This window comes from Cavia porcellus, unplaced genomic scaffold (genome assembly GCF_034190915.1).
Source record: "Cavia porcellus strain 051 isolate PalLab524CR breed Dunkin Hartley unplaced genomic scaffold, mCavPor4.1 scaffold_528, whole genome shotgun sequence".
In the NCBI taxonomy this organism is placed as follows: Eukaryota; Metazoa; Chordata; class Mammalia; order Rodentia; family Caviidae; genus Cavia; species Cavia porcellus.
The window spans coordinates 25973-45423 of NW_026948011.1; the positions used below are offsets into that span (position 1 = coordinate 25973).

Consider the following 19451-nt stretch of genomic DNA (forward strand, 5'->3'; position numbering starts at 1 on the left):
GTTTTGAGACCTCTCTATCCTCTGCAAAGTGAAAAAAATTTCTTCCACATTCCTTAGTGGATCAAGGATTTCTCATTCCTTCATCCACACCCATAAACCATTCACTTTGTAATTCTTTTTTCTACAATAAGCCTGAAAAAGTTTTAAGTGAGTTACACAGCTTTGCAAACTCCAGCTGTACTGTGTCCCTGGTACCAGGCAAAATAATTCAGCTTGCATTTTTTTGAAAAACATGTCTTGCCCCATTTTTGGACACCATTTGGATGGGCTCATTTTTGTACTGCAAGACTTAAAAGGTGAAAATGTTTGGCTAAGTAGAGAAACTGTGATAATCATTTTTTCAATTTAATCGTATATTTCACTATTTTCATTAAGTATATTTTATTTGCTAAAATTATGCTAAGTGAAATTGATAAACAATTCTTAATGTTACAGGGAGCTGAGTTAGTTAGAAATATAGGCAACCAGACAGTAATATAGGGGAATGAAACTCCTCACTGACTATGTCTGCTATGAGATTGCGTTCTTCAAAACCAAAGAATGAATTTTGGAAACAACAAAAGTGAAGAGCAGAATATATTTATTAAATGTAAGAAAGTGAAGGATTTGTTCTCCTCACCCAAAGAATCACTACTGTAAATCGTGATTTTTTTTCACTCAGGAAATGTACATTTTATGATAATTTGTGCAGCAGTCTCAAATGTGCCTCTATTAGAGTAAAACATAGTGAAAGAAGAATGAGCCAGGCATTCCATGTTCTGAATGTAGAGGCATTAAAAAAAAGTTTTTTACTTAATGCTATTGCTGATGTTTTGTATAGAAAATAAGATAGGGTGACAAAAACAAGCAAAAATGATTATGTAAGATTTTATACTCCTGCACAAAAATAGAAGCCAAAAACAGAATTCAAATAAAAAAGGATGAAAATATAATCTACAGAATGGGAGAAGTTTTGCATGTTACTCCTTGACAGCTAGCATATAGTCAATAGGAACATAAAATGAATACACACTTTTCATAATGGGCACAAATTGCCAAGAAATACCTGAAGAACTATTGAGCATTTTTATACAAAGGAGAAATGCAAATAGGATCACCATCTCATTGCAGGGAGAACAAATCACCACAAGACCAAAAGAATGTACATGTGACTGCAGGAGAAAAGGAACTATTTAACTTTGTTGGTGGAAGTGTAGGTGAATTGATCTTCCACTACTGAAGTTAGTGTTCAAAGTATTCAAAAGACCAAATGTAGTAAGTCTGCTCAGTGCAGTGCTTCCTTAGTGGGTCTCTTTCCCAGAGAGTTAAGGACATATTGCAGTGATTCATGCAGTCTTGTTTCCTGCAGCAATAGTCACTTTTTTCTGCGGAGTGCAGCAGCAAGCACTGCTCTGTCAGCCACCAAATACCAACGATAAATAACAAATATTCATCAGTGTGCTCCATTCAGTAAGTGATATGATATTTTATTATGAAATGGGCCCTAAATTAGCTTTTTCCTAGTAGACTACAGGTCAGTATAAGCATGTAATGTAACAAGGCCATCACAATTACTCTGTGCTCATTAGATTTGATATATTTTTCTTTTTGAGGCAGCATGCTGCTATGCTGTTCAGGCTGGCTTTGAGATCATTTTATAACCCAGAGTGGCCTCAAACAATTCTCTTGCCACAGCCTCTCAAGTACTGGGCTTACACGCACAAGCCACCAGGTCCAGTTTAGATTTGGTATATTAAATACAATGCATATTCAGTACATTTCATTCCAACTATTTTGTTTGTTAATATATTGGCACATTTAGGCCCATTATCTGTAGCCACCGTAACCTTATTGAGGTGGTGATGTGCATAACACCAGACTCATGACATTCTGTCCTACGTTCAGTGCTGTCAGTGTCCTGCAGTGAAACATACGTGTACACGTGTATATATTGGTTTGTTTTTCTACTTGTCTTAAATAAGATTTTTAAAATTTCCTTGTATAATCAGAGAGTTGATAACCCTATCTACATTTTCACACAAATTCCCGCAGTTAATTAGAGTACAACAAATGCAGACGGGACATGGACCAAATAGTTTCTGTGTGAGTATGTGAAGGCACATGTAAAGAATACATTGTGAAGGTTTGTGTTCCTTAATATTTCATTTCAATGAACTTCACATGTTCTCACTGTTGCTTATGTGAGGTGGACCAGATGAATACTTTAAGATATGAAGTGGTACAAAGTCCTTTTTCTTTTTGTACTGAGGATCAAACTCATGACCTTGCACTTGCCAAGCAGATGCTCATGCCGCTGAGATAAGTCCTCATCCCCCATAAAGTCTGTTTTAGAATTTAAGTATCTAAATAAGTATTTAAGAAAGGGAAGAAAAGGCTCAAGTTCATGCAATAAGGGAGGAAATTATAAAAATCAGAAAAGAAATTAATGCAATAGAGACTAAGAACACAATACAAATAATCAGTGAAACAAAGAGTTGGTTCTGTGAAAGAATACATAAAATGGATAAGCACCTTGCCTACCTTATTTAAGAAAGGGAAGAAAAGGCTCAAGTTCATGCAATAAGGAATGAAAAAGACAAGTATCTAAATAAGTGGTGGTTTGGTCACTTAGTAATGGTCAACTTGGACCAGCCAGTGAACTGAGTCATCATGGTTTTGGGAACAGAGCATGCATTGAAGAATTGTTGCAAACAGCATCAAAGGAGAAATGAAAGGAAGGTGCTAGGCTGTTCATTCTCATGGAGAAGCTGGTAGCAGTGATTCTCCAGATATGAACTCAGCCATCATCATCATTAGAGGAGTCAGGGCCCCATTTTACTTTGCATAGCTACTGTTCTCTTTTACAGAACTCTGGCCCTTATCATGAGCTTTATATCTTGGCTCCAGTACTGATCACTCAGCCTGATGGCACAGATCTTGCACCCAAGGACACAGAATTTGTAGCTTCCAGCGCTGAGCTTTGACCCTTCCTAGTACACAACCTTGATATAGACATGCACGAGAAATTGGCAGTGACTCTAGATCTCCAGGTAAACTTGTGACAGTCCTTGACATGGGTTCTTTATGTCTTAGAATCATTCCTGGTTTGAAGAAGGTCACCACATACTAGTTAGGGGAAAACATCAAAAGAAAGAGATAACTATTGTAAATATATATGCACCAAATTCTAGAACACAGAATTATGCAAAAGCAGCTATTTACAGAAATGAAAAATCAAATAAGCAATAATACATTTATAACAGGAGACTTTAACACACCTTGGACACCAAGGGACAGATGAGCCAGACAAAAATTCAGCAAACAAATAACACAACAGAATCACATCTGTAAACTAACAGACCTGATGGACATATACAGAGTGTACCAGCCAACACCATCAGAACATATATTCATCTCAGCAGTACATGGGACATTCTCTAAAACAGACTATATAATAGCCCACAGAATATTTTTAAATAAATGCAAAAGACTTGAAATTATCCCATGCATGTAATCAGATCATTGTGCCATAAAACTAGGAACTGCAAAAATCACACACACACACATGGAAATTGAATAATATACTCTTGAGCAATCAGTGGGTCACAGGGGAAACTAAAGAACAATTTAAACAATGTCTAAAAGCAAACAAAAATGCACATACAACTTACTGGAATGTGTGGGACTCAATGAAAGCTGTCCTCAGAGGAAAATTTATTACACTGACTTCGCATATCAGGAAACCACAAGAATACAAATAAACAATCTGATGCTACACATCAAATATCTAGAAAGTCCAAAGCAAATGGAGTTCAAAGCCAAAAGAAAGGAGGAAATTATAAAAATCAGAAAAGAAATTAATGCAATAGAGACTAAGAACACAATACAAATAATCAGTGAAACAAAGAGTTGGTTCTGTGAAAGAATACATAAAATGGATAAGCACCTTGCCTACCTTATTTAAGAAAGGGAAGAAAAGGCTCAAGTTCATGCAATAAGGAATGAAAAAGACAAAATCACTACAGACTCTTGGGGAATATAAAACATCATCAACACCTACATTAAAATCATCCACTCTCATTGTTTTAATAACACAGAAGAAATAGACACATTCCTAGAAACATATGAAGTACCAAAGTTGGATCAAGAAGATGTAAAAATGCTGAATAATCCAATCTCTATTAATGAAATTGAAAATATAATAGTTCTGCTTATGCATAGAAAGAGCCCAGGCCCAGACTGATTCACTGTGTAATTCTACAAGAAATACCAGAAGACTTAATTCTGACACACCTCAAATTCTTCAATGAAGTCACAATGGAAGTAATTCTTCCTAAGTCATTCCTGGAAGTAAATATTACTCTAGTACCAAAACCTGAGAAAGACCCAAGTAAAAAAGAGAACTCCAGGCCAATCTCCCTAATGAACACAGATGCAAAATGCTCAATAAAATATTGGCAAACAGGATGCAGCAAGTCATCAAGATTATACACCACGACCAAGTGTGATTCATTCCAGGCAAGCAGGGATGGTTCAACATATGTAAATCAATCAATGTAATCCACCATATCAACAAAACCAAAAGTAAGAATCACATGAGCAATTCTATAGATGCAGTAAAAGCTTTTCCTAAGGTGCAACTTCCATTCACAATAAGAACCTTACAGAAAATTGGAATAGATGATCTTTACCTCAATATGATAAAGGCCATCTATGACAAACCAACAGCCAGTATCATATTAAGTGGCCAAAAACTGAAGGCCTTTACCTTAAATCAGGCACAAGACAATTATGTCCCTCATCACCATTTGTATTCAACATAGTACTGGTAATACTAGCCAGAGCAACTAGAAAAGAGACAGATATAAATGGAGTAAAGATAGGAAAAGAGGAAGTTAACTTATGACATGATACTCTACATAGAAGACCCCCAAAACTCCATTGGAAATCTCCTAGATATAATCAATAAATTCAGCTATGTAGCTGGATACAAAGTCAATACTCAAAAATCTATAGCATTCCTACACATTAACAACAAATTCATTGACAGAGCAATAAGAAAAGCCACACCCTTCACACTGCCATCCAAAAAAATGAAATACTTTGGAATTAATCTCACGAAAGAATTTTAAAAATCTATATAAGGAAAATTATAATGTCCTGAAAAAGAAATCAAAGAGGATCCCAGAAAATGGAATGACATCCCTTGTTCATGGATGGGAAAACAAAATATTGTGAAAATGGCCTTTCTTCCAAAACTGTAATACAGATTTACTGCAATCCCAATGAACATAATATCAACATACCTCATAGATCTAGAGAAATCACTCCTAAAATTAATCTGGAACCAGAAGAGACCTAGAATAGCAAAGAAAATTCTAAGCAGTAAAGAAAAGGTGGGAGGCATCACAGTCCCTGAGTCGGTTATACTACAAAGCAATTATAATAAAATCAACATGGTATTGGAATAAACTCTCAACTATAGATCAATGGAATAAATTAGAAGGTACAAACACAACAACAAACACACTCAGCCATCTTATCTTTGATACAGGAATCAAACATTTTCACTGGAAGAACGACAGTCTCTTTAATAAATTATGCCTGAAAAACTGGCTCTCCATAGGCTGAAAGCTAAAACTAGACCCATGCCTATCACTATGTACTAAACCAAAATGTAAATGGATCAAATATATTAACATTATAACAGAAACAGTAAATCTGTTGGAAGATAAATAGGATATAAATATTGAAGACATAGGGGTAGGGAGAGAATTCATGAAAGGGGAATTGGAAGTCCCACTTGATCCAGCTATTTCACTTCTAGGCACATTCCCAAAAGAACTGAAAACATCATACCTCAGTGGTATATGTGCACCCATTTTTATGACAGGACAATTTGTAATAGCCAGATCTTGGAAACAACCTAAGTGTCCATCAACTGAGAAATGGATAAAAATGATATGCTATTTTTACACAATGGAGTACTACTCAGCTATTAAGAATGATCACATTGAGATATTCATAAATAAAGGGATGCAACTTGAGACCTTACTCATACCTGAAATAAATCAAACTCACATGTATAAATACTGTATAGTCTCCCTACTGTAAAAAATGGTAAAAGTACATAAGAGTTTAAGGTAATCATGAGTCCCCATTACATTGCTTTGGAGACATATAATGTTCCCATTCTTTAGTTGGAATGGTTTTATCCTGGGTTGTTTTATTTTATTATCTGTGATGGCATGAACAGCTATTTTGAAGACAACAAGATATTGTAATAGGCACTGCTAATTTAATATCATCTTGCTTTGAAGTGCTACCATTCTTTTGTCCTTCTGTTTCCATTGGTTCCATCATGTATTTTATTGGATTTTATTGTGTGTGATAGTATAAACAAATCTTTTATGGCCAATGAGATAATATGGTAATGAGTTTTTATTTTCTATTATTTGGTTGAATACCCTGTAATACTTTCATTCTCTTTAATGGTGTTATACTATTTTGTCGTGTTTGTTACTATTGTATCTGAAGGTATATTCAACCCTTTCAAGGAAAGAGAATTATGGTAGCTACTGATATATTGGGTTGTTTTGTGGTGAAATTCTATGTTGCATAAATTTTTCATTCTGCAAAAACTAATTTGCAAGTCTCTCAGATCTTTTACTGATTTTGCTGATGTGAAGAAAAATGTAGGATGCATAATTTGATTTCCCAATAATCAATTATCACAGCTCTATAGACCTATCTGAACTCATGGAATTTCAAATGTAGGCTAGCCTTATTCCATCTAGAACTAGCTTTGAACCTAAGTGGTTCAGCAACATTTTAGTAGACTTCTACAAGCACAAGAGGGATAAGTTTCTCAGAGCCTCCCTCCTCCTTTTTGGTTACATTTAGACAGTGTGTAACAATGCCATGTCTCTATGGTCAGCAGGCCCTCATGTCTTTGCATCAAACTATTGTTTCTGCCATCAATGCTATTTTAACATTATCTGTTTAACCTATTTGTGTTATTCAAACAACTCTAGGTAAAATGCAATTTTACTCTTCAATTGAGTTAATGAGTCTTTTCTCATTTTCTTACAGCATCTTGCACTGTTAATTGTTCCTTATTATTACCACCATGAGTTTCTTACTCATTTATCATGAAAATATTATGCATGCTGAGAAACAGTATTGACCAAAAGAAAAGTGTTACTCTGTCCTCAGCATCTCATGGCTCAGAATGATATATTCTCTTCTGTTGAGCATGGTGACTAAGCATAAATGTGATGAGACAGGACAAAGTCTATCACTATTCAGTACAATTGAAAGGCCATGTCTGGGAGTGAGAGAAAATGGCAGTGTTAGAATGAGACTGGCATGACATGCACTTGTGAATCCTGCAAATTTATGTAAAAATGTTGGGGCCATTGAAGCTGAATACCTGTGGAGGCCTGTGGCATGGCCTGGGCATGATTGAATTGAGAAGGAGGAGACATTTAAGGGAGCAAGATAAGGCTAGATAGTTTTCCTAAATTAGCATCATTTGTTGCTCTGAGTGATCCTTGAGCCTCTCCCAAGATCCTGCTCAGCTTTACTCAATTGTCCACTCAACTCCTTGCTTGCTCTGAATAAATAGGTCCTGCCCAGCCATCAGTCAGCCATACACCTAACAGATTTTTGAGGTCTGACAAGGATTTTAGTCCTCCTGCAGCCCTAAAGATTGTGTCACTTGTTTCCCTCTTTTGGGCCATGCATCTGTTTGGGGGTGTGGGGGGTCTAGGCACAGACCCCAACAATTACTGCCTGAACAGGGACTCTACAGTGGGGATGTCTGCTGTGGAATGTCACTTCACATTGCTGTGTTCCTGGGGCATAAAATGGACCCAAAAGCATGTCTATTTTATTTTGTTTGGAAATTACTTTTATTTTCTTTGAAAAAAATCCCTTCATCATTTAAGTCATGGGGACTTCTGTGTCTGAAGTGCAACAGAAACATAATGCAAAACTGCTTTTCCTTAGGAAGGTGGGCCATGTTTGGTGCAAATCTTGTGGGCTATTCATGATCATTGTCCTTGGTGTTCTGAGGTTGGTGTGGTTACTGTGACAGATTGGGAAAAAATACACAAACTGCTGCACTGAGGAGCCTTGAGCTCTGATTTCTGTCTTGCACACTTGGTATTTTTGCTGGGATGCTGTGACATTTGGCAGGGAGGAACGGCTGGTTTCCCAGTTTTCTTGGATGGCTCACTTGTGCTGCTTCGCCTCTTCCACTTGCTGCTGCCTTCACAAGATGCAAACCCTGTAAAACCTCTAGGCAAATTTTCATCTGTTCGACCTCCCATGCAGAAGATGGCCCAAGAAGGTAAACATGGCAAATTAATTGCTTGACCTGTTTTGTATCAACAGGAAAAGAGCCCCACTTTGAAAGATTGCAGTATTCTATTTAAAGATTTAAAAGGGACAGGGGGTAATTTTAGTGGCCTAAGAGGCTGCCTGACACCCATAAGTTTGTGAGTTCAATCCCATGTTCCTAAAAAAAAAAAAAAAAAAAAAACCAAGAAAAATAAAGAGTTTAAAATGGCTGTCAAGGAATATGGACTTAAAAGTACTTTTGTAATTGGCATTATTGAGGATATCGTTCATGGTTGTGAAATGACCCCTTTGAACTGGAAACTCTCAGTGCATACTATTATCACTCTAGCCAAACATCAGGTGTGGCTTAAGAGCATACTGGTGCTGAGGACATGCAAGTTATGAATAATTTTGATTGCTATATTCATATAGGAGCTGCTGAGTTTTGAGGCGAGAGAGATTTTTCAGATATATGCCAACAAGTTAATTGCCACCCTCAGGCTATTATCCTCAATTGCTTTAAAAGCTTGAAAAAGACTCCCTGAAGCAGTGGACACACAAGGTTCCTTTAGTACTATTAAACAGGAGGACACTGAACCTTTCCTTGACTTTATGAAGATTAAATAAAGCTATTGAAAGCCAGGTGGACAACAAGGCAGTAGCCTCTATCTTGTTAAAGCAATTAACATACAAAAATGCAAATCAAGGCTACAAAAATGCTTTAAAAGATGTTTCTGTGATACTTGACACTAGCTTGGAATTCCCTGGTATGCTTTAGAAGTTCCTACTACTTTTCATGATCCTTTACCTCCTGGACAGCTGGCCAGTTCTTTCCTATTCACCTGCATCAAAAAAGAGGCATTTTGTTATCCTTGGCCTCAGTAATGCTGGTTATACGGGCATATTGTTGCTTCAGTTGTGATCTCTCTTACACATTCAACTAATTTTTTTGAATCTGTAACCCAGCTAATTGTCTTGCCTTGTCTTCTCTAAAACTTATGATGTTACTCATGGAAATCAAGCACTTGGCTCCACTGTGGTGGCTACTGCTATTCCCCTGGGAGATGAATGCTGAGGCCTCTGTTTAACTATTGACAACCTTTTCTTTTCAGGATTGCTACACACTGGAGCTGATGGTTTTGTTTTACTCCACTCACCTGGCAATACTTTATTTCCCATTGTCAGTGCTATTCCCTCTCATCACTTGAGGATGTACTGGAACACCTATAGTCCTTGGAATTGATTTAATCAATACTGTCTTACCACTTACCAAGGCTAACTTTTCCTTTTTGCTGTCCTCTGCTGTTCCCTCTGCAAGACTCATGTCTGGGAATTTAGCTCAGTGGCATGAGTGCCTGCCTTACAAGTGCACAGTCATGAGTTTGATCCCTGGGACCAAAAAAAAAAAAATCTGCAAGTGGCTTTGCTGTCTATGTTGGTTCCGTTTCTTTTGATATGCCCCAGGATCATTGTTTGTCTCTATTTACTCTACTTCCCTTTTCTCTTCAAACTTATTGCATTAGCAGCCCTTTAAATAGTGCTCTCACTGTCTTCACTGATGGAACCCCCCATCATGAAGCTGTAACATATGTTTTTGTAATAATTGAAAACACCTTTTTTCACTGCCACAAACCTCTTGTCAATGCAGTGAGCTCTCTGTGTTATCCTTCCTTTGCAAATTTTTTCAACCCATGTCCTTAACTTAGTTACTGCCTCTCATAATACTATCTCACACTTATCTTCTTCTCTTGTTGTCTCTCCTGTAGCAATAGACTCACACTTATTGTCTCTTTTTTACATCTCACAGGCTCCTCTTTGCCTTTAACATGCCACTCTTTTTTTTTACATATATGTAGTCATTAAGCCCTACCTGTTGTTTGATATGATAATGCTATTACTGATCAAGCACTGAATATTCTATTCTCTCTTTTTTGGGGCAAGGTCTTTTCAACAGTGTCTTTATAAGCATTTCAGCCTGATCTTGAGATAAATTTGTAGTCTATCCTCATTTGATAACAATAAAGAGAGCCCCACCTTTTTTCACCAATCAGTTTGTTCTTTCCACAAATTGTTTCACATTCCATCTTCTGCAACTAGAGCTTCTATTTCCACTGGTTTCCATTGTGCTGCCATGCCTCCCCCTTTTCCCTGTGATGCTGTCAACTCTAATGGCCTCTGCTCCAGTGACTTATGGTAACATGCTACACAGTGTTCCTCCTTAAAACTTTTTCATTTCTTCAAGTTTTTCTTGATACATTTTCTGTTTTTATTTGTGCTTCACAACTGCATGGTGAATCTGCCCAACATGTAATTCAACATCTCCTGGCTGCATTAGCAGTCAAGGGTGTATCTTCCTTTTTTAAACTGACAATGATCCAGCCTATACCTCACAGGCTTTTGCTTCCTTTTGTTCCATATGGCAAATTTGTTATGTAAATTGTATCCCCTATAATCCCAGTGGCCACACTATCATTGAAGAAGCTCATTATTCACTGAAATCTCTTCTCTTAAAATAATTAAAGGAGAAAAATGCACTTCCTGCACAAATTTTTACTATTCTGTCCATGGTGCTATTTACTGTAAGTGACTTCTCTTTGCCAACAAGGTTTTCTTCTTCCCTAATTCAAATATGTTTTTACCAGGCTATATCTCTGACAAAGCCTTTTGTATCATACAAAACACCTCCAGACTCAAGGGTCTGGTGCCCCTGCTGAACTGGGTAACATGGGATGCTTCTATGTTATTGCCAAGGCCTTGTGTGGATTTCTGCTTATTGTGTTTGCCCTACATGGAATGAGTTGTCACCACAGGCTACACAACATAATTCCACCATTTCACCTCTCCCTGAATCAAGCCTTGGATCCTTTTATGCCAGATCTCTGCTAGTTGGTGTATTACAAATCCAACTGGTTGATTTGTAGCTGTAAATTCTAAATTTTTAAGAAAGTATTATAATTTGGCTTGATTAAGGATATGCTCAAGCGTGCTCTGACTTTATGTTTGTCAGTCTGTCCACATATCAGTTGCGTGTTTGTCCAGTTGGTTTGCAAGCAGGTCCTGAAAGTTTCTGAGCTTCTGATTGTTCATACCAGTAAAGCAGAAAGCAAAAGTGCCCATACAGGAGTGCTCAAGGTGCACAGAACATCTGGGAAATGTCCTGAGGGCATGGAGTGCTGGAGGTGAACAGGTGTTCCAGCACGGGGAGCGTGGAGTGTAAGAATTGAGCTAGTTTTCTTCTGTTTTATTCCTTCTGTTTTTATCTCACTTATCTTGTTTTTATCTCTCCTGTGGCCATGGGCTCACACTTAGTATCTTCTTTTTACATGTACAAATTATTTGCCCTCACAATGCTGCACTTTTTCCTTTACATAAATGTGGTCATTAAGCCCTACCTGGCTTTTTAAAAGGTAATGCGATTTCTGATCAAGGATTGCATATACTCTACAGCCCCCCCCCCACTCCTTTGGCCTTTTTGAGGAAGGTTCTCTCTATACAGTTCAGTCTGGCCTTGGGTTTACTCTATAGTCTATCCTCTTTTTGATAACACTAAACAAAGCCTTGTCGTTTTTCACCAATACACTTGTTCCTTGCATAAATTGTTTGACATTGTACCTTCTGAAGCTAAAGCTTTTATTTCCACTGGTTTCCATTGTGCTGCCATACCTCACCCTTTTCCCTGTGATGCTGTCAACTCTCATGGCCTCTGCTGCAATGAACCTTGGTAAACATGCCACACACTGTTTCTTGATTTCCTTTTCATTTCTTCATGTTTCTGTTGACCCGTTTTCTAGTATTATTTGTGCTTCACCACTGCATGGTGAATCTGCCCAACATGTAATTCAACATCTCCTGGCTACATTTGCAGTCATGGGTGTATCTTCCTTCCTTAAACCTGAATATGGTCCAGCCTATACCTCACAGGCTTTTGCTTCCTTTTGTTCCTCATGGAACATTTCTCATGTAATTTTATCCCCTATAATGCCACTGGCCAAGCAATCATTTAACAAGCTCATTATAACCTCAAATCTCTTCTTGAAACAATTAAAGGAGAATAATGCACTTCCTGCACAGGTTCTTACTATTCTGTCCATGGTGCTATTTACTGTAAGTCACTTCTCTTTCCCAAAAAGGCTTATTACTTAATTCAAATATGTTTTTACCAGGCTATATCTCTGACAAAGCCTTTTGTATTATACAGAACATCTCCAGACTCAAGTGGGCAGGGGCTGGTGCCCCTGCTGATCTGGGGAAGAGGGAACATTTCTGTGTTATTGCCAAGGCCTTGTATGGAATTCTGCTCTTTGTGTTTGCTCTGCATGGAATGAGTTGTCACCACAGGCTACACAACATAGTTCCACCATTTCACCTCTCCCTGAATCAAGCCTTGGATACTTTTTACAGGATCTCAGCTAGTTGGTCTATAAAAAGGTGAACTAGTTGATTTATAGTTGTAGACTCTAACCTTGTAGGAAGGTTTTGTTATTGGGCTTAAGGATATGCTCAAGTACACTCTGATTTTATAAGATGTTTGTCCATCTGTCCATGTATCAGTTGTGTATTTGTTTAGTCTGTTTGTAAGCTGTTGTTGGGAGTCCCTGAGCTAATGATTGTTCAAGCTTATAAAGCAGAAAGCAAACATGCCCATACAAGAGTGATCAAGTGGCCCAAAACCTCTGGGAAGGACCCCGAGTGCTTGGGGTGTACAGGTGTTCCAGCACTGGGAGCACTGGGTATAAGAGATGAGCTAGTTTAACAAAGGAGTATTGAACAAGTACACAAATGGCCTCTGAGGAACTTAAGTTGTTCTCAAAAACCTCCACAAGCTCTTTGCTTATTTCTGTGTTTGTTTGAATCAGCACAGATTGTCTGTGTACGTTTATCCACTTGTCCACTCGGTGAACAACTGTTCCTTTCATTTGGAGCTCAGTAATCTTTCTCTTTTTCCATATCTGGATCACATAATCAAAGATTTGTTTCTTTACTGATTTATAAAATATGCTTGTACCTTGTTGCCAGCTATTCCAAATGTCACAAAGACTGGGTATATGAATGAAATATGTTGTTATTTACCATTGACTTGATAGTCTCATTACTTAAAATTGATATTATTAGGATGAATAAACAAAGTCCCTTATGACTGAGATTGCTGGACAGGGCTCTAATTGATAAATCAGAAAGTGGCTGCCTGGTAAAGTTTTTAACCAGTTCTTGTTTATTCATCAGAGACCTCAATGATCTCCATAGCCTTATAGGAGACACTTTAACTAAAGTCATGAAATGTACTCCTCAATGTTCACATTGGTCAATATCAAAAGAATTAATGCATTTTTTGATTTAAGATGCCTGAGTAAACTTTTCACATTGTTATGACAGTTGATTGTCACCAAATTCATGATATATTAGATATATTTATGTTTATGGAGGCATAGACCTCTAAGATTGTAAAATGGGGATTACTTATGGTAGCAGACTTTTGATTCATGTTTATACTTCAGCTAATAACAAAGACTTGTAAGATTCATATTCCACTAAAGGTCAATAAATTGGTCAATAATACATAAGAAACTTCTTGGGTATTAGATAAGGGTGATTGACTAAAACATATTTTATGTCAAAATAGAAATTCAGATTATTGCAAGGATGTCATGATACAACAATATGTATGGTTCTGATTTCTGATTTCCTATGTAAAATATATCAATGTTAACACTGTAGGTATTCAAATGTTAAAATATCCATGGATAGTAGAAAATACATTTCATTTAACATTCTAAGGTGTTTCATGTTTAGATAAAATAGTAATGTTAAGCTTACTGCCTCTAATATACTGCATTGTTATCAATCTTTTCTTCTAGATGTCCAACAGCTAAGGTTTAACCAAACAAAAAGGAGGGATATGTTAGAGCCATTGAAGCTGAATACTCATGCAGGGCTGTGATGTGGCCCAGGCATGATTAAACTGAGAATGAAGAGATGCCTCCTGGGACAAGACAGGCCACAGCTGAGGCCACCTAGATATTTTCTGTGGGATAGTTCTCTGCAGTTGGCATCATCTGTTTCTCTGAGGGGTCTTGAACCTCTACCAAGATCCTTATCAGGTTTCCTCCATTGTCCACTCAACTCCTGCCAGCATGAGTTGGCCAGCTGGCTAGCAGAGTGATGAGCTCTGCCATGGATCACTCTTCTCATGCAGCCCTGAAGACCATGTTGTGTTTCTCATTTCTTAGAGCCTTCTTGGGACCCTTTATTGCCATCTTGGTGCCTAAGAAAAGACCCCAACATGAAATATAAAATGTATCTGTTTTAAAGACTCAGCACTGAAATCTGGTATTGTTGGATGATGACAGGACCAAGTATCAAACCTGTTTAAGACAATTCAAGTATATAGAAGTTGTTCTTTTGCACTGTATTTTTTTTTTGGTTCACCAATGCCAAATCCTCTTACATGACACAACTTTCCTCAAGACATTTCCAATCCAATCAATGACCTACATCTGAATTATTTTCTGTAGGACACACACATAGATATGCAGGTTTTATGATATGTCTCCACCCAGTCATCCTGATGAGAAAATTAACATTCTGGAGCCATCTCAGGTCAGAGAGGAGAAACAGAAATCTAATTTTCCCTTCCTGTGAGCTGGTGGAAGTCATAAGGGGAATGGTGGAAAACTAGCCAACATGCCCATGTTGTGATTCTGTGGAAGCTATTCCATTTCTCAGAAGAAAAGCAAGAAACTTACACTTCCTGTGAGCTAACTACTGTATTGGCTGGGAGAGGAGCACCACAATCACCTCCTCCCACCACCATCTGACTGGTTTAGAGGACATGCTGAGTTGATAGCAATGGAGGTATAAAAACAACTTAATCCTTGTATTACTTGATTGGCTTTGCAGCCTAAGGATAGTATTCTTAAGCATGTATTTAAATTGTGAAATAATGGTAAAAAAAAGTTGCAACAACTTCATAAGTATATGAAACTTAACACTCTCCTAAACACCCAATGGGTAACAGATGAAAAAAGGAAGAAACTTAAAAATATCTACAACCTAACAAGAATATAGATGCAAAATCCTGTACCTTATGGGATTCAATGAAAGCAGTCCAAATAAGGAAATTTATAGTAGTCAAATCTCACATCAGGAAATAGAAAGAACACAAACAAATAATGAAGTGTTGCATCTCAATCTTCCAGAAGAAGAATGGCAAGACAAACACAAATCCCATACAAGGGAGGAAATTATAAGACCAGACAAGAAAGTCATGCAATGCAGAACAAGAAAAATATTCAAAGGATTAACAAATCAAACAGGTGGTTCACTGGAAGAATAAACAAAATTGATTAACCCTTGGACAATCATATCAAAAAAGAAAAAAATAAAGATTGAAAAACCATGCACTGAGGAATCAGAAGGATAAAATAACTACAGATCTTGTGAAAATTCAGAAGATCATCAAAATCTACTGGAAAAATGTATACTTTCATAGGTTAGAAAATATAGAAATGCACCGATACCTAGATAAATATGAAATGCCAATTCTGTTCCAAGAAGATATAAAAATTCTGAAAAACACAGTATCAGTTAATGAGAATGAAGATTTAATAAAAATTTATCAGCTGCTGGGCATGGTGGTACAGAACTTTGGAGGCTAAGGTACAAGTATTGTTTTGAGTTTGAGACTAAACAAGGCTACAAAGTGAGCTCAAGGCCAACTTGAACTGAATGAGAGCTGGTCTCATGAGCACATTGAAAAATAAGAAAAACAATGACAACAGAAAAGCAAATGATCAACATAAAAAAAGTCTAGGTCCTGGTGGATTTACTGCTGGATTCTACAATAAATGTAGAAAAAAAATTTAAGGCCACGGCTGTTTAATGATATTGAAAGAGAAGCTCTTCTCCCTAACTCATGCCTTGAGGCAAGTATTACCCCGATACTAACACCAGAGGAAGACCCAACCAAAAGAAGAAAACTATGGGACAGTTTTCCTAATGAACATAGAAGCAAAAGTCCTTAACAAGACACTAGCAAAGTGAATGTAGCAAATAATAAAGAAGATTTTAAAACCTGACCAACTTGGATTCATCCCAGGAAGGCAGGGATGTTTCAGTACATGCAAATCAACAAATTTAAATGTCATATCAACACAGGCAAAAACAAAAGTCACATGGTGATCATCTCAATAAATGCACAATAAGCTTTTGATAAAGTCAAGCACTGAACTGTGATAAAACCCTACAGTAAATAACAACAGATGACCTTTACCTCAAGCTGATAAAATAAAATAATGACGGGGCTGGGGATTTAGCTCAGTGGCATAAGCACCTGCCTTGCAATTGTGTGGTCATGAGTACAATTACCAGTACCAATAAAAAAGAAAATGACAAAAAATTCAGACAATGACAAAGAAAACCCCGCATCATACTAAATGGAGAATAACTGAAAACTTTCATTCTACAGTTATAAAAGGACATGGATGACTACTATGACCACTCCTATTCAATATAGCTCTGGAAACACTAGACAAAACAATTAGACATAAGAGAGAAATAAGAATAAGTATATAATAGAAAATAGTTAAATTATCATTATTCAAAGATGATATGATATTCTAAATAGAAGATGCTGAAAACTCCACCAAAACAGTCCTAGAATTAATAAGCAAATTCAAAAATGTAGCTGGAGACAAAGTTGACAATCAAAAATCAATAGATTCCTGTACACAATCAACAAACTCACCAAGAGAGAAGTTACAGAAACCACACCATTTAAAATATCCTCCAAGTAAATGAAATACTTGGAAAGAACCTAACAAAGAAAGTAAAGTACTTACATATTGAAAATTATAGTACTTTGGAAATGATATTGAAGATTATCAGAAAATAGAAAAATATCCCCTGCCCATTCTGAGCATTGTCTTTTCATTCTGTTAGTGATTTCTTTTGATGTACAAATAATTTTTAATAAGATGGGGTCACCGTAGTTGATTCTTTAAAATGTGTTTTTTGTTCAGGAAGCCTCATTAGTGTTTCTGTTTTAATATTTAGATCTTTGATCTAGTTTAACATATTTATTTCATAATGATAGACATTTCTCCAGTTTAAGTCTTCAGTAGGAGGAAAGTCATTTTCTTCAGCACCATTTATTGAGGAGGCTGTCTCTCTTCCACTGAACATATTTGGCTCCTTTGTCAAAGACAAGGTAGCAGAGTGTGTTTGTAGTTCTATTTGCATTTTCTAGACTTTTTGGATGATTCTCAGGTCTGTTTTTCTGCCAGAACAATTCTGATTTTCTGATAGTAACTTTCTAGTATTATAGCAAGTCAGGAATTGTGATGCTTCTTGAATTGCCTTTGTTGCCCAGCAATGTCTTTGGTGACCTAGAGCATTTCTGTTTCCAAATGAATTTTAGAAATGTTTTCTCTACATTTGTGAGCTATCTTAATGGTATTTTTTTTTGGCAATGCATTACATCTATATGACAATTTGAAGTAAGATTTTTTGAGTTTTCTCTATATCCTTGAAGGTAGTTTTACTGGTCTCTTATACTCACCAGATGAAACCTAACAGGTATGATTCTAAGAGTTTCAAACTGTTGAGTTCTTCTTCCCAAGGATATCCACAATAATATGATATTTTTGTCTGTTTGTTTGAGACAGGATTTCCCTATGCAGTTCAGGATGACTGTGGACTCACTTCTTAGTCCTGTAAATTCAAACAGATTGTCCTACTTCAGCCTCTTAAGTCCTGGGATTACAGGTGTGCACCGAACGCTTGAAAGAATTAATGCTGTTATTTGAAACATGAAGAAACAGTCATGAGATACTCATGTATTCATTAACTGCCATTCTCTTAAAGGAAATATGTCCAATTTAACACATAACCTCATTGGAATATAGGGAATCACAAGATAAGTTTCTATCTCTTATGGGCTGGTGATGCCAGTCTAGACTACTGCAGAAACAGGAGATGTCACAGGTAGGAATATGAATCAAATGTGAGTATTAGTATTAAGAACTCAGAGAGTCTTGTATTTAGGGATGATGAGGAAAAGACCAGTGGAAAACAATGAGTGACCAAGTGAGATTAGCTTGTCCTGACTGTAGATCACATTTTATTATAAGGATTAACATCACAAGTTATGACATATTCAAACATTATGTGCTTTTTACTCTAGAAAATAGTAAGGCTTGGCACTGTAGCTCAGCTGTATTGTAGCTTGGTATAACAGATGCCGTCCTGCACCCTGCATTTATCTAGTGCCCTGTATTTGACCCAGGAAAATTAAAAAAGCACTCAGGGTATAAGTTCCATGAGAAAAACAAAAGGAGCTGTATCCAAAGAAAAAAAGTAACCTCCTAAAAAAAGAAGCAGGATACAGGTGTCAAATAAAAATTCATTTAAGATTCTAGCTAAATTGTTTCAAAGCAGGATGTCTTTTGTGATTCTCTCTTTTAAAAATGCTTAACAATCCAGTTCAGGGCCACTTGTTTTGATTCTGAAATGGGGAAGGGGTCTGTATACAAGTTGTGTGTTCTGATCTCAGCTACTTAAATCCCAAATTTATCCTTTGGATGATTGAGTTCCTATACTGTTGTTCACAAACTCACCTCAAGATGCAGAAAGATTTACTGACACAAGCAAGCATCTGGATTAAATGTCAGTGCCCCTGAAATGAAAGAATAATAGTGAAAAGAGGGAAGAAAATGAGAAACACCATGTGTTATAATGCCCACCTCTTTTCCACAGCATTAAAGAGGCTGAAACAGGAGAATGGCCATGTATTCAAGGACAATCTAACCTACACAGTGAGAGTGAAAGGCCAGCCAGAACTACAAAGTAAGACTATGTCTTTAAAAACAAAAAATAATAATGAAAAATGTAGAAAACCAAGAGAGAGAGAGAGAGACTATTAAATAAAAACAAAAACAATAGAGCTGAATGAAAGCTGACATAAATTGGCAATTATGGAATGATGTTACTTTGGAAAGCTGGCCATGTAGTAGCATCTGGGCAGCAGTGAAAAATAAAGAGTTCGAAATGGTGCCTATAGTGCTACAGCACAACAGTGACCACCTTCGACCAACAAATCTGCAATTTGCTAGAATGAAGAGGTCCAAAAGCTC

At 36.9% G+C, this 19451-nt stretch overlaps 1 long non-coding RNA gene across 1 annotated transcript in view; it reads left to right on the forward strand.

Annotated features, from left to right (window-relative positions):
• Window positions 1-19218, forward strand: part of LOC134475191 (uncharacterized) — a 33831-nt gene extending 14613 nt beyond the window's left edge. Inside the window, exon 3 of the long non-coding RNA XR_010046196.1 lies at window positions 14178-19218. This is a non-coding gene — a long non-coding RNA (uncharacterized LOC134475191). The remainder of the gene's footprint in view (window positions 1-14177) is intronic.
• The last annotated feature ends 233 nt before the right edge of the window (window positions 19219-19451 follow it).